The sequence below is a fragment of the Bos indicus genome, chromosome 23 (genome assembly GCF_029378745.1).
Source record: "Bos indicus isolate NIAB-ARS_2022 breed Sahiwal x Tharparkar chromosome 23, NIAB-ARS_B.indTharparkar_mat_pri_1.0, whole genome shotgun sequence".
NCBI lineage: Eukaryota > Metazoa > Chordata > Mammalia > Artiodactyla > Bovidae > Bos > Bos indicus.
The window spans coordinates 42,133,687-42,148,191 of record NC_091782.1 but is presented as its reverse complement, the minus strand read 5'-3'; the positions used below and the strand labels follow the sequence as shown (position 1 = coordinate 42,148,191).

The following is a 14,505-nucleotide window of genomic DNA, read 5'->3' as shown; positions in this document are numbered from 1 at the left end:
TGAATATTAAGCATCTACTCTTTGCCAGGCCCTGTCCTAAATACAGTGGTAGGATAGGCATGTCACCAGGAATATGTAAGGTGGGGGACCTGATTATGAAAATTTAACCTCTTGGGGAGGGGAAAGCACGTGTATACATGAGACTTTCAAAACTGGATAGTATATGTCCCAATTTCTAAAGTGGATAGTACATTTTCCAAAAGACAAATCATAGAATAATCAAACAATCCTTCTCATTTCCACTTCTTTTTTTCCTTTTGTGTGCCTACTTTTTAATCTCCAAATTTCTTCCCTCTTTATACATCCTCCTTTTCTCTAGTTTTTCCTTAGATATTTAAGAAACAAAGCTTGGTGAAATTGCAAAGTTACTATCTAATTACTCTCAGTACACTAAGAACTTTTTTATTTTCTGTGAAATTTTCTTAATCACAAGGACTTTCTTTAAAAAAATCATCCTTTTGTAGTTATTTGCTTTGGTCTGTGTCCAGCAGGTGGCACTAAAGGATAGGTAATAGAAGTCAATATGTGTCTCCACTGTAGACTAACAATCTATTGGAGTTTATAGCATTTTTCAGTCCTTCTACTTGACTGTATAATAATCAAAACTTTGGATGGTCTATCTCATGAATATTTTAGCTTCTGGGTCACTATTACATTCTCCAACATTTCTCTTAATTCTTGATGATTTCAATGTCCTTGTGGAAGATCCTTCCTACATCCTTCGCTTCTTCATTTGGTTCTTCGACTTTCTTATGCCCCTGATCTTTTCCACTAGAGAGCTCAGAACATTTACTTTGTACTTGTCCTCTTTTCTATCCACACACTTTTGACCGGAAACAAACAGACTACCAGACATTTCTCCAATAAAAATGGGTTAAGTTGGGATCAACAGAGAATTGAAATTTGGGGTGTGCAACCATGGCACGCCACATTCAAGCCCCCACCCCACCCCGCCCCAGAGCAATGGAAGACTTTTATAAGAGGAAAAGAAAGTCAGCAGAGTCCTTGTCGGGAAAGGAGTCTTTTTCTTCCTGCTGGGTCAAGCATGTCCCAGGGTGTGAGAGCTCCTCCTTCAGGTTTCCCAACTCTATTTAATTGTTGTTTCTGCTTATTATTATTACTTTACAATACTCACCTTATTAGCATTCATTCTGTCTGATGGCTTTAAATAACAGCTACATGCAGAGGACGCCAAATTTATATCTTCCTTAAGTCTAGGCTTCATTTGGCTGTGCCATCAGCATCTCAACATGTTCCAAATAGAGCTCTCTCCCTCTCAAAGCCATTCCCTTTACCACTCCTCCCCAAACAAACCCTGACAGCATCCATGACTTCTCTCTTTCTCTCACGTTTTCTACCTGGGCCTTTAGCAGATCCTGTCAGCTCTTCTTTCAAATTATATCCAGAGTCTGATCACTTTTCACCACCTACACTAAATCCCTGTCTGAGCCAAACCCATCTCTCACCTGAATTGTTGTCATAGCCCTCTAATTCATCTCCCGGCTTCTGCCCCTTCTCCCTTCAGTTGACTCTGAAGACAGCAGCCAGACTGACAATTCTAAAATAGGAGAGATCTTATTATCGCTTTGCTACTCAACATTACAAAGTCTTCTCACCTCATACCAAGTAAAAGCCAAAATAGAGGTCTACAAGGCCATGTAAGACCAGACTCCAGCGCCCACCTCACCATCCTGTTCCCTTGGATCTCATTTTCTAATACTCTCCCTTCATTCCCTCCAATCACACTAGTCCCTCTATGTGATCCCACCGCGGAATCTCTGTACATTTTGTTCCCTCTGCCTGGAAGGCTCCTCCCCCAGACAGCTGATTGGTCATTCTTCCCCCTCTCCAGGTGGGACAGCCAATGAGCTTTTCCCTGGATGAAAACTGTAGTCTAGCCACTCCCATAGTTCTTTAGCCAGCACGAAGCTTTATTCTGGGGTGGTTTATGCACACACATGTGCGTTCATGTACGTGCACATACACGCACACACATTTTATTACTCCTCTTTCCCCAGCTAGAGTGTGAGACCCACACGGGAGAAGACTTGTGTCTGTTTTGTCATTGCTGTATCTTTAGGGCCAACAAGGGGGCCTTGCAAGCAATTGGCCACCAATAAGAACTTGCTGAATGAGTGAATGAATGATTACTCTAAGTTGAATTAGTGGTTACATCCCAGAATGTTTCTCAGCTGGCCAGTCTCACCTCACCCTCGTGACATCGAGTACTTTGCCCTTTTGAAGTACAAACAAGCAGGGGCAGATCTCCAAGCCCTTGGTCAAGGTCTTTATTGAAAAAGAAGATTGAAACTCAGAACAAACGAACTCATTTTTTGTGAATCATTCACTGACAAATACTCTGCCAACTAACCCCTTTCCTTGATCCGGCTTTTATCTGAAGGTATGATTCCTAATATAAATCCTACAAGGCTGAACACGATGACACGTATTATAAAATACCAACCAGTGAGAGAAAAACATCTTCACTCAGAATCGTCTATAAATTTGGAATTTCCTCAGCCTAGCCAATATTTTTGGAGAAGGCAATGGCACCCCACTCCAGTACTCTTGCCTGGAAAATCCCATGGACGGAGGAGCCTGAAAGGCTGCAGTCCATGGGGTCGCTGAGTCGGACACAACTGAGCGACTTCACTTTCATTTTTCACCTTCATGCTTCAGAGAAGGAAATGGCAACCCACTCCAGTGTTCTTGCCTGGAGAATCCCAGGGACGGGGGAGCCTGGTGGGCTGCCGTCTATGGAGTTGCACAGAGTCAGACACGTGACTTAGCAGCAGTAGAAGCAGCAGCCAATATTTTAGAGCCCTGAAAATGGATGATTGTAATTTGTTTTTGTGAACCAGGCTAAGTTTCTCCAGTGGCCGTGTATTTGTCTTTAAGCCCTAAAATATTTGCACTAATATAAATAAAAAGGAAAGATTTGGGGCTTCTATCCTCCAAATTACATGTCCTATATTTCAAATGTGATGGGTATTATCAAACCATTTCTCTTGTCAGATGAAAATTTTTTATTTGCTGTATATTTGCTTAGAGGAGAGAGAAATCACACCCAAACTCTTTTGCATCAGATTTTAAATACTAAAGTCTTTTTGGGAGGTTTGGGCAAGGAATGGAAAACGTGACATTAATCCTTCTGTAGAGAGTATAGTATTCTAAGGATGTTCATTATGGAAATTTGTGTATTTCCCACAGTGTCCAGCCTTAAACAGTTTCCAGAGCTAGGTAACTGATAGCTCAACTGCCATCTAAAGAATGATTCTGCTTTTTCACTTTAAGTACTTTTAGGCTTTAGGAAAAAATCAAACAACCCTTTGCCTAACTAGTGTCCTTGATTCTCCCATCTTTCAGGCAACAAGTGTGAATTTAGCATGTCTTTTGTGCTAGGTCTTTGGGATATAGAGAATAAGCAATAAAGAATATAATTTATCTTTATTTGAAATGCTGATGATGAATTAGCGAATTCTGCAGGTAATCGAGATATTCAGAGGATCAAAATGCAATGCACTGGGGGACTTTCCTGAAGGTCCAGTGGTTCGGACTTCAGCTTCCAGTAGAAGGGGTATGGGTTCCCACATGCCTTTTGGCCAGAAAACCAAAACATTAAAGAAAGACGAAGCAATGTTGCAACAAATTCAGTAAAAACTTTTTCAAAGGTCCATATCAAAGAAATCTTTTTTTAAAAAAAATGCAATGTGCTGTATTCCAAATCAGAGGCACAGAGAAGCAGAGAGAGAAAAATGCTATTTCTGAAGGATCCTGTGACGGTTTCGTGGAGAAAGTGACATTCCAGCAGAATCTTGACTGATGAGTGGGAGTTGACCCAGTATAGAAATAGAAGAATCTCTCCGGAGAGAGACTTGAATCTGCAAAGACTGCAAGTGTGAAGGAACGCAGCATGGGGTAGTGTTTGGTGCACACGGGGAAGTGCTTGAGCCAGAGATGTGAACAGGAGAAGGAAGTCTCTGGAAAAGCTACAGTGTCTTTGGACTCTGCTCAGTGGCTGGGCTTTCTGCTGTAAACACACAAGTCTTCAGGTGACGGACAAACTCAGCATCTGCTTTAGGATGACCCTTCCAGTACAGCGCTTCTCAAAGTGTCCGGACCACCAGGAACAGCCTCCCCCAAGAACCTGATGAAAAATCCAAATTTTCATCCCCAACCCCAGCCTTCAGAATCAGAAATTCCAGTCATGGGATCTGGGAATCTGTGTGTTGTGTCACAGCACCCAGCCTATCCTGACGCACGCTTAAGTTTAGGAACCACTGTTCCGGTACCAGCATGGGAGATGCAGTGGGTAAATACAGATTGAAGCTCAATAGATTGTTGCAAATAGCTCAGCCCTGAAAAAAAAAAAAAAAGCCAGAGGCATGAGTGTGGGCAGAGCAGGATGTATGAGAGAGGACTTTGTGAAACCTTACACTTGGCAGGAGATAAGCAAAGGACATCTGGAGCACCAGTTGTCAAATTTCATTGGTTCCCAACATTTTCTGGGTGCTTTTCAAAACCTGTACCTTCTAGGTCCCACTCCTGACTCATCAAACAGAATTGGCATCCCGTTCAGGGATCCTCTTTCTCTGCTGCTCCTGTGTCTTCTTGGCATTTTGCGGTGGTTTTTTTCCCTGGAATTGTCCATCTGGCTGAGGTTGGTCAACTCCTTGCACTTTGGGGGAGTTTTTGTTAAGTAACACCTGCTTTCTTTAGGGAGGAAGAGCACTTTACAGAATCAGAGCTTGGAGGTGCCTGCAGAGCCCCAGGACTCTCCATTCCTGCCCCTCATTCATCCCCTGTGCTGTGTGCTAAGCCACTTCAGTCCTGTCTGACTCTTCTCGACCCTGTGGACTGTAGCCCACCAGGCTCCTCTGTCCGTGGGGGTTCTCCAGGCAAGAATACTGGAGTGGGTTGCCATGCCCTCCTCCAGGGGATCTACCCAACCCAGGGATTGAACCTGAGTCTCAGGTCTCCTGCATTGGCAGGCGGATTCTTTACCACTAGTGCCATCTGGGAAGCCCTTACTTAGCATTAGAGCATAAAGATTTTGATACGAAACATTTTCATTTCTAACAATGTTTATAATGGCTGCATAATGTTCTACCCAATGGATATGTGATTTATCTTTTTAACCTTTCTCTTACTGTTTATACTTTGACTATTTCTCATATTGTACTATTAAGAATAATTATGATGAACCTTTTCATCCATGTAGATTTTCCCATATTATAAAATGTTTCCTCAGATTTTCAGGGGAATTAGGTGGTTAAACAGGAAACTTTTTTTTTTTTCCATATTGGGATATAGCTGATTAACCCGTGTTGTGATAGTTTCAGATGAACAGTGAAGGGACTCAACCGTACATGGACATGTATCCATTTTCCCCCAAACTCCCCTCCCATCCAGGCTGCCACATAATATGGAGCAGAGTTCTATGTGCTGTATAGTAGGTCCTTGTTGGTTATCCATTTTAAATCCAGCAATGTCTACATATCCATCCCAAACTCTCTAACTATCCCTTCTCCTCATTCTTCTCCTGGCAACTGTAGATTCATTCTCTAAGTCTGTGAGTCTCTTTCTGTTTTGTAAGCTCATTTGTATCATCTCTTCGGATAAACAGGAAACATTTTTATCAGCCCTGACCCATGCTGCTCAATTATTTTCCAAAGCGGATACAGTCAATGGAAGATGAGTTTCACTCTTGCCCTGTTAACACTGAATATCATTAAAATAATTTTTATGGTAATTAGGAGGGAAGATATGTTTATTTGTACACATATAATTACTACTGAAATTAAACATATACTCTTTATTAATTTATTTCCCTTTTGTGAACACTTTTCAGTGCTAGCTTGTAAACCAATGAGAGGTTCGTTTCTGGAGCTTTCTGATGTCCTCATGCTCTTCCTTTCGTTCAACCACCTGTGACTGGCAGGCTAGAAGAATACCCGTAACACTGTTCTCACACTGGGTGGTGAGTAGCACCAGGTAACCAGTTAATTGCCAGTTAACAGCACTAGGTAACCAGTTAATAACCAGGTACTTGTGTATGTGTTGGTCGCTCAGTTATGTCCAGGAATTGAACCTGTGTCTCCTGTGTTGCTGGTGGATTCTTTACCTTCTGAGCCACCAGGGCCATGAGGTTGCAGGCAAGTTCCCAGCCTCCTTTTCATTACCCTCTTCCTTCTTGCTGGCTTCTGCTCTCTCAGAGGAGTGATACTGCCATTTCTGCACTTGGGAGAAGTTATTGAGGGCACATGAGAATCATCTGGGGAGTGTTTAAAATTCCCAATACTCACCACCTTCTATACACCAATTAAATCAGAGTCTCTGGGGGTGCGACCTGGCATCACTGTTTTTTGAAAGCTCTCCTGAGGATTCCAAAATACAGTCAAGGTTGAGAACCACAGCTTTAAATCTGCAGCCACAGGCTACAAACCCCCATATGCAGTGGCCCCTGCCCTCCCGGGGGCTCACAGCGGGGCAGTTTTGGTGGCAAGTTCGGTTCAGTTCAGTTGCTCAGTCATCTCTGACTCTTTGCAAACCCAAGGACCGAAGCACAGCAGGCCTCCCTGCCCATCACCAATTCCCAGAGTTTACTCAAACTCATGTCCATCAAGTCGGTGATACCTTCCAATCATCTCATCCTCTGTCATCCCATTTTCCTCCTGCCTTCAATCTTTCCCAGTGTCAGGGTCATTTCGAATGAGTGGCAAACTTTCCAATGGGTGGCAGAGCACATTCTGCATGCTTTTATAAGGAAGTGACTATATACCCTACACACATGTGTGTATACATGCCTATGCACGCACACACACATATATACCTGAATGTGCCACTTAAATAATTATAACCTATAATTTAATCAACCAGTGACCTCATTTCAAAAAGCATGATCGGATTCTGACTTACCTAAGAAATGGTTACATTCAGTATGCTGTATTTACTGAGGTAAAACATTTATACTCATTGGAAATAAAATCCTGATGCTGGGAAAGACTGAGGGCAAGAGGAGAAGGGAGCAACAGAGGATGAGATGGTTGGATGGCTTCACTGACTCAATGGACACGAGTTTGAGCAAACTCAGGAAGATGGTGAAGGACAGGGAAGTCGCACAAAGAATGACGGAACAACAAAAACAGATTGGAAAAATCATTTACAGACTACAGGTTAGAGAAAACTGAGATTTACGTTTACAAACTAGAGATTTAAAAAAGGGTTTCACATTGTTTCTATTAACAAGAAATTCTGATTTCTCTTGAGAAGAAATTTAAACACCATCACCCGCGGAGGTTTCTGCAGCAATACTTCTCTCCACTAGGTGGCGCTCCGGACAAATTCATAAGTTGCTGCCTTTGCCACAATGCAAAGGTCTCTAGAGAAATTCAATTTTCCTGTGGCAGGAATGGCTATTCATTCATGGCCTGGATCGACAGCAATCAGAAACGGTTTTCTTACCTTTTTCTAAGTGAGAAATAAAGTTAGGCCTGTTTGAACTGTATTTAAATGATCAATCCAAATATTGTCTTTAGAATTTTTAAAAATCTACATTATGTTATTGAATTCTATTGCATCTCCCATTCTATTGCATTATCAAGATAATTATAGGTTTTAAAATGGCTTCAATGGCTTCATTTTACAGACACGCAGGGCCTGCTTTTTCTATTAAAGCCAATATTGAAATATAGTCCCCACCGTCTATATATAAAGACCCAAACACACATTAGACCTCCAAGAATTGAATTTATTTTTATGGGCTAAAGCATCTGAATGTTATCTGAGACAGGATTAAATGGAAAGCATTCCTGACCCTTCTCAACAGAAATAGGACCATCCTTGGCCCCGGGCCTGGGCGGTTGAGCCCTGGGCTAGACGAATATACAGTTTCAGCAGCAGACAGGTCTGGGTGGAGCTGCTGACAGCGCCTGTGGACATTCTCAGGAACCTCCATAGAATTTCCCGAGGCAGCCGGTCACTGTCATCCCTTCAGTTGTACTGGAAAGGGCAGGATTCTTGACCATCCAAGAGGTCCAAATGCCACAGCGTATCCCGTGTTCATCCACGTCTAAGTGTAGGTCCTGCCCTAAAGATTCTTTCTGCCATTTTTGTTGACATGGATAAGTCATTGGAATGAGCCTGGGCTCATCTGTCGTAAAGCTAAGCTTGACATGAAGAGCCAGAGAAGGACAAAGACACGTTTGCTTTCTTCACGCACTAGGAGCCGTGTCACCTCAGGAAACTGGACGTTAATGAGCAGAGAAAACGACAGCAGCGTTTCATCCTTCCACTGGCACAGCCCAGAGCTTGGCTGGCCTCTGAGCCTGCCTCAGCAACGACGACGCGCTTGACATTCGTAGCAGCTTCTTGGATGAGGATGCTGGTGCCTGAGTGTTTACATGGTGCTCTTTCTGATGGCTGGTTTCTTCTCTTTCCTGCCACTCCCGGGGCCCAGGTCAGCCAACCTCTCACGTCACAGAGCAGAGTCCCTCCAATCATGCTTATGCTTTTACACCAACGCCATTACTTCCTTCTAAGAAATGTTCTCCAAGGACATGGGTTCTTGGAATGAACACAAAAGTTGACTTGGGGGAATTCCCTGGTGGTCCAGTGGTTAGGACTCTGTGCTCTCACTGCCGCGGGCCTGGGTTCAATCCCTGGTCGGGGAGCTAAAATCCCATAACACCCTCCCTACCCACTCCCAACCTCCTCCTTAAAATAGAAAAGAGAGAGAGAGAGAAAAAGTAAACAAGGAAGGTGAGAGGACACAGGACTGAAACGCCTAAGTCATGCGGTTTATTGATTTCTTTTTTGGCCTCACCCTGCAGCCTGTGCAATCTCAGTTCCCCAAACAGGGACTGAACCCTTGACCACTGCACTGGAAGTTCTAACCATTGGACCACCAGGGGAGTCCCAAGTCATAGGTTTTAAAAGGGCAGTCTTGTGCTCAAGGCCGGCTTCTCACCTCATTAGGGAGCTGGACTCGCAGGACAGGTGGACACTCCATTTTAGAGCGGTGCTCGCACTGTGACAGGCCAGCCGACTGACAGTGACCTGCAGTTCATGTGAAAGCAACAGAGAGGAAAGGGATCCCTGGGGTTAACGGTGCCCCTGGAAGTCAGGCTAACGTGGGTGTGGTCAGCCTCTCCCTCAATGCCCTCTGCCCACCCCATGCTGGGGGAGCAGAGGGGACCAAGAGGGAGTCAGATGACCCAGCAAAGGGAAGGAAGTCAGCATGGCTGGGACGAAATACAACTCTACCAAGTCATCATGTGCCGTCCTTTAAAACCTCAGTTCAGGGCTCTGCGATGACCCAGCGGGGTGGGATGGGGAGGTGGGGGGGTAGGTTCAAGAGTGAGGGGTATACATTAATCATACAGCTGATTGACTCACTGTACAGCAGAAACTAACACAATATAGTAAAACAATTATATTCCAATAAAAACATTTTTAAGGTTAAAAAAAAATACCCCAAACAACTCTGGGTAATAGCATCATCCCAGTTTTACAAATGAGAACATACTAACTTTATAATGTCGAGTATCCTATTCAGTCCCACATAGGAAGTGGCCGTGTGTAAAACTTGAATCCAGGCCTGTCTGCCTCTACGTCTCACCCTCCGTGAGATCAAGGTTGGTCTTTCAGAGTCAGTCCGCATCCCTCAAAGGAGGCAAAGGAGTAGATGCAAATGAAGTGCTCGTCATCCTCAACGAAACGGAAGTGGGGAGTGGACAAGACAATTACGATCTGTGAAGGACGGTTGAATGCAACAAGGCTGAACCTAATGGTAGAATCCGGCCTGCTTTTCTGTTGCAATCGATACTTGGCTTTTTCAAAGATGGTGACATATACTACCAGCACTCATTCCCATTTTAAAATATGGGGACTTAGCCCAGAGCTGCTGTAATCAACTTCCCCCGCTAAAAACCTCAGCTTTAATTCCTCAATAAATAAAAAGTATATTAAAACAGCTTTTTTCTTGCTAGAAACGATAATGTAGTCTTATTAAACCTATAAATTATTTGCAGTACTAAATATTCTTTAAATAATAGCATTTAACACAGGATTTTAAGCAGAATATCCCACCCACTTTAAAAAAATGGCAGATGTCTTTGCTGAAATGGATATTTCCACTCGTGCCAGAAAGGTTCTGTTGAGGGAAGCAAACACCGTAATCAAAGCACCCGTTTTTCCAAAGGCAACATGTGCACTGGGAAATCATCAAGAGTTGCATTGCACAAAAGAGATGATTTAAAGTCAACCGCTCAATACAATTTGATAAAACTTTTCCAGATATCTGAGGGCTTTTGCCTCCAGGAGTGACGTGCTTGCGCCAGTTGAACCAATCACAGCCCTTCCCTGGCTGTGATTATTTAACCTTGGGACCAAGAGAGAGTCAGTCCCGGTCCCGTTCTAGTTGTGGGAACAGCAAGATGTGAAATGTGGGCCAGCGTGTAGTGATAAAGAAGTCGACAGGAGAGAGAAGCAGAGACAAAACACAGATCCTTGAGACATTTTGGTCTCTCATTATAGTTTCTCAAGTGGGTTTGGCTGTCAGTTTCCTTTGATGATATAAGCAATTCCCATATCCTATCAAACTCCTCTTTGTACAGAAGCTCATTTGAGCTGATCTTTTATCACATTCAGAGAAAACAACGATTCATGACTAATGTGCCATCAAACTGAAAATATATGAACTATTTGTCTCTAGAAATTTCAGGGCTATTGTCAGGCTTTCAACTTCTTGATAGAAGGAGGCCAACTTATCTGTGACAGAGCTGCCACATGGTCCCTACCTTAAAAGGGCTCTGTGAGAGCCGAGCAAGATGAAAGCGGGCAGGGGGTAGTCCTGTTGTGGATCAGACATTTACAGAAAAGGAAAGCACTCAACGCATCTGCATAAAAGCACACAGCCTGGCGGGTGGGAAATGCTATTAGGGACGCTACTCCACCCAGGGCTGGTGCTCTGTCCCCAAAAGAAGCCACATTCAGGAATCTGTGCAGCATAAGCCTTTGAATGTGGAGATGAAACTATCCAAATAGAGCTCAATAGAGAGGTGGAGAGGATCCAGTCACATCCAAACCACCTGTCAATAATTAACAGTTAGGGACTTTCCTGGCGGTCCAGTGGTTGAGACTCCGAGTTTCCATGGCAAAATAGGGTGGGGGAGGAGGCAAGCCTGGTCAGAGAAGTAGGATTCCAAGGATCTGGGGACACGTGGCCAAAAAATAAAAAGTCAACAATTACTCTTGGACAATTGGAGAATGCCATTTATATGAGTGAATGCCACTCATCATTTCTTTCCTGGGCAGAAACCTCCAACACCAGGCTATCACGTTTAGAACACTTCAGCTCTATCCCTGTGAAGCTTTACCAGGCATCTTGGGATCAGGTTCTCTGTAGGAGGAGTGAGCAGGCAGGGGAGAAAGGGCTGGAAAAAAAGTTCCACGTATACAGCAGGTCTAAGGAATGGAAGAGAGCTTGACACCTCAGGTGGGCATCTGCAGGTACCATCTCCTACTCCCTTGGGTCTGATTTTCCCAAAGGAAAAGCCAGGTCTCACCTGGCAAGAGGAGAAAAGACCAGTTCTAGAGGGAACATTTAACTCTGCAGCTTGTTCGCATCCTATCCAGCACCACCTCTAAGGCCTCTCCCCTCTCTTCTGCTCTTGCAATAGTGGTTGAAGACGGTCCCACCCCCTCCTTCCAGATTTGCCCTGGGCCTTCTCTTTATTTCTTCTGTCTTTCTTTCTCCTCCCAGCCTGTCAACTGCTCCTAATATTGAAGTCTTCCTGGTAGAATCTGTTGTTACGTTAGATTTGTTTCATGTTCTTTATCCAATATTCTTGCTGGGAGAACCCATGGACAGAGAAGCCTGGTGGGCTACCATCTATGGGGTTCCTCACACGCGTGCGCACACACACACACACACACACATCCTTACGTTAAAAAACAGGTGAGTTAAATGTTTGGGCATGATCCCTATAGAAAAATTCTCACAAAATTAAAATGAACACAAAACCAAACAACCTTCCCCACTTCTCTCATGATTGAGTATATTCAGTGTTTGTTCACATGAGAGAAAGAACTAGCAAAAAGCAATATCCCGCAGGGCTTTCCTCTTTGGTTTGATCTAATTCACTCAGCCCTGGCAAACAGCGCAAAACTATATGGGCTATGATGAAGCCCAGCGAATATTCATGTAGCTGGATCCTTCTAGGTACTTGGCTACTGATACAGAGACCTGGTTTGGACCCAGCACTGAGCCGAAGAGTCCTGCAAAGTCCATCAAAGTCCATGATATGGACATGAAGACACATCAAGTAGGTGGCTGTCCACAAGCCGAACCAGCCAGTAGCACCTTGATCTTGTACTTCACAGCGACAAAGTGAATTTTCATTTGTAAGACCACCTGACCTGCCTCCTGAGAAATCTGTATGCAGGTCAAGAAGCAACAGTTAGAACCAGACATGGAACAACAGACTGGATCCAAATTGCGAAAGGGGTATGTCAAGGCTGTATATTGTCACCCTGCTTATTTAACTTATATGCAGAGTACATCTTGTGAAATGCTGGGCTGGATGAAGCACAAGCTGGAATCAAGACTGCTGGGAGAAATATCAATAACCTCTGCCACCCTTATGGCAGAAATTGAAGAGGAACTAAAGAGCCTCTTGATGAAAGTGAAAGAGGAGAGTGAAAAAGCTGGCTTAAAACTCAACATTCAAAAAAAACGAAGATCATGGCATCCAGACTCATCACTTCATGGCAAATTGATGGGAAAACAATAGAAACAGTGACAGACTTTATTTCTTTGGGCTCCAAAGTCATTGCATATGGTGGCTGCATCCATGAAATTAAAAGACATTTGCTCCTTGGAAGAAAAGCTATGACCAACCTAGACAGCATATTCAAAAGCAGAGACATTACTTTGCCAACAAAGGTCCGTCTAGTCAAAGCTATGGTTTTTCGGGTAGTCATGTATGGATGTGAGAGTTGGACTATAAAGAAATCTGAGCACTGAAGAATGGTGCTTTTGAACTGTGGTGTTGGAGAAAACTCTTGAGTGTCCCTTGGACAACAAGGAGATCCAACCAGTCCATCCTAAAGGAAATCAGTCCTGAATATTCATTGGAAGGACTAATGCTGAAGCTGAAACTCCAATACTTTGGCCACCTGATGCAAAGAACTGACTCACTGGAAAAGACCCTGATGCTGGGAAAGATTGAAAGCAGGAGGAGAAGGGGATGACAGAGGATGAGATGGTTGGATGGCATCACCAACTTGATGGACATGAGTTTGAGCAAGCTCAAGAGTTGGTGATGGACAGGGAAGCCTGGAATGCTGCAGTCCATGGGGTCACAAAGAGTCTGACATGACTGAGCAACTGAACTGAACTGAACTGAAGCCATCCAGGCTATGGTATTTTGTTATGGTAACCTGAGCTGACTGATATAGGGGGCATAGTGTCAGAGCCAAGATTAGGTCAATGTGGGACCATTTCCCCACTAAAGATCCACCTCCCAAGGAGGCTCTGCTTGTTCACTGATGAATCAACAGAATAAACTCTGACTTCTTGGGGGTGGGGTAGGAGGGTATGAAACATTCCTGAAGTTCATTTTGCCTCTTTCACATCTGTGATGAGTTCTCTACTATTTCTGGGATGATTTCTTTCTTTTTAAAATTTTGTCCAAGATTTCCCTAGCAGTCCAGTGGTTGGGACTCCATGTACCCACTGCAGGGGGCTTAGGTTCCATCCCTGGTTAGCGAACTAAGATCTTGCATGCTGCCCAATGCAGCCAACAACAACAACAAAAATCTACTTTAAAATTTTGTCTGTAAAATTTTCAGTATACATTTCCAAAAGATAAGGAGTCTTTAAAAATAACCATAATGATCACATCCCAATAAATTTCCAGAAATTCCTCAATAGCTCAGACAGTAAAGAATCTGCCTGTAATGAGACATCTGCCTGCATAGAGACCCATACTCAACTGTCCTGGGTTGGGAAGATCCCCTGGAGAAGGAAACGGCAACCCACTTCGATATTCTTGCCAGGAGTATCCCATGGACAGAGAAGCCTGGCGGGCTGCAGTCCATGGGGTCACAAAGAGTCAGACACGACAGAGCAACAAGCACTTTCCTCAATACCATCAACTATCTAGTACCTATTCACATTTCCAATTGTTTCACAAATGCATTAACGTGTGCCTTTTTGTTTTACAATTTTTTTTAATCGAGATCCAATTAAGGGCTACCAATGGCAGTGGTTACGATGCCACTTGAGTCCTTTATAATCTCTTGGTCCTCTTTCATTGTTTTATTGACTTGAATTTGTTACTGTTGTTGTGGGGAAAGACAGATGACGTCTCATATGAAGTTTCCCTGTTTGGATTTACTCGTTACATCTTCATGGTATTTTAAAATGTTTCTCTCTCTTTTGTGATTTCTTATAAATGGCTAGTTGGATACATAACTTGACAAGATTCAGGATGACTTTTT

General features: G+C 43.6%; 1 non-coding gene across 1 annotated transcript; it reads left to right on the top strand.

The window, feature by feature from the left end:
- Positions 1–8,599: 8,599 nt before the first annotated feature.
- TRNAE-CUC (transfer RNA glutamic acid (anticodon CUC)) lies at positions 8,600–8,672 on the top strand. The gene has a single exon. It is a non-coding gene; the product is annotated as a tRNA-Glu (tRNA).
- The last annotated feature ends 5,833 nt before the right edge of the window (positions 8,673–14,505 follow it).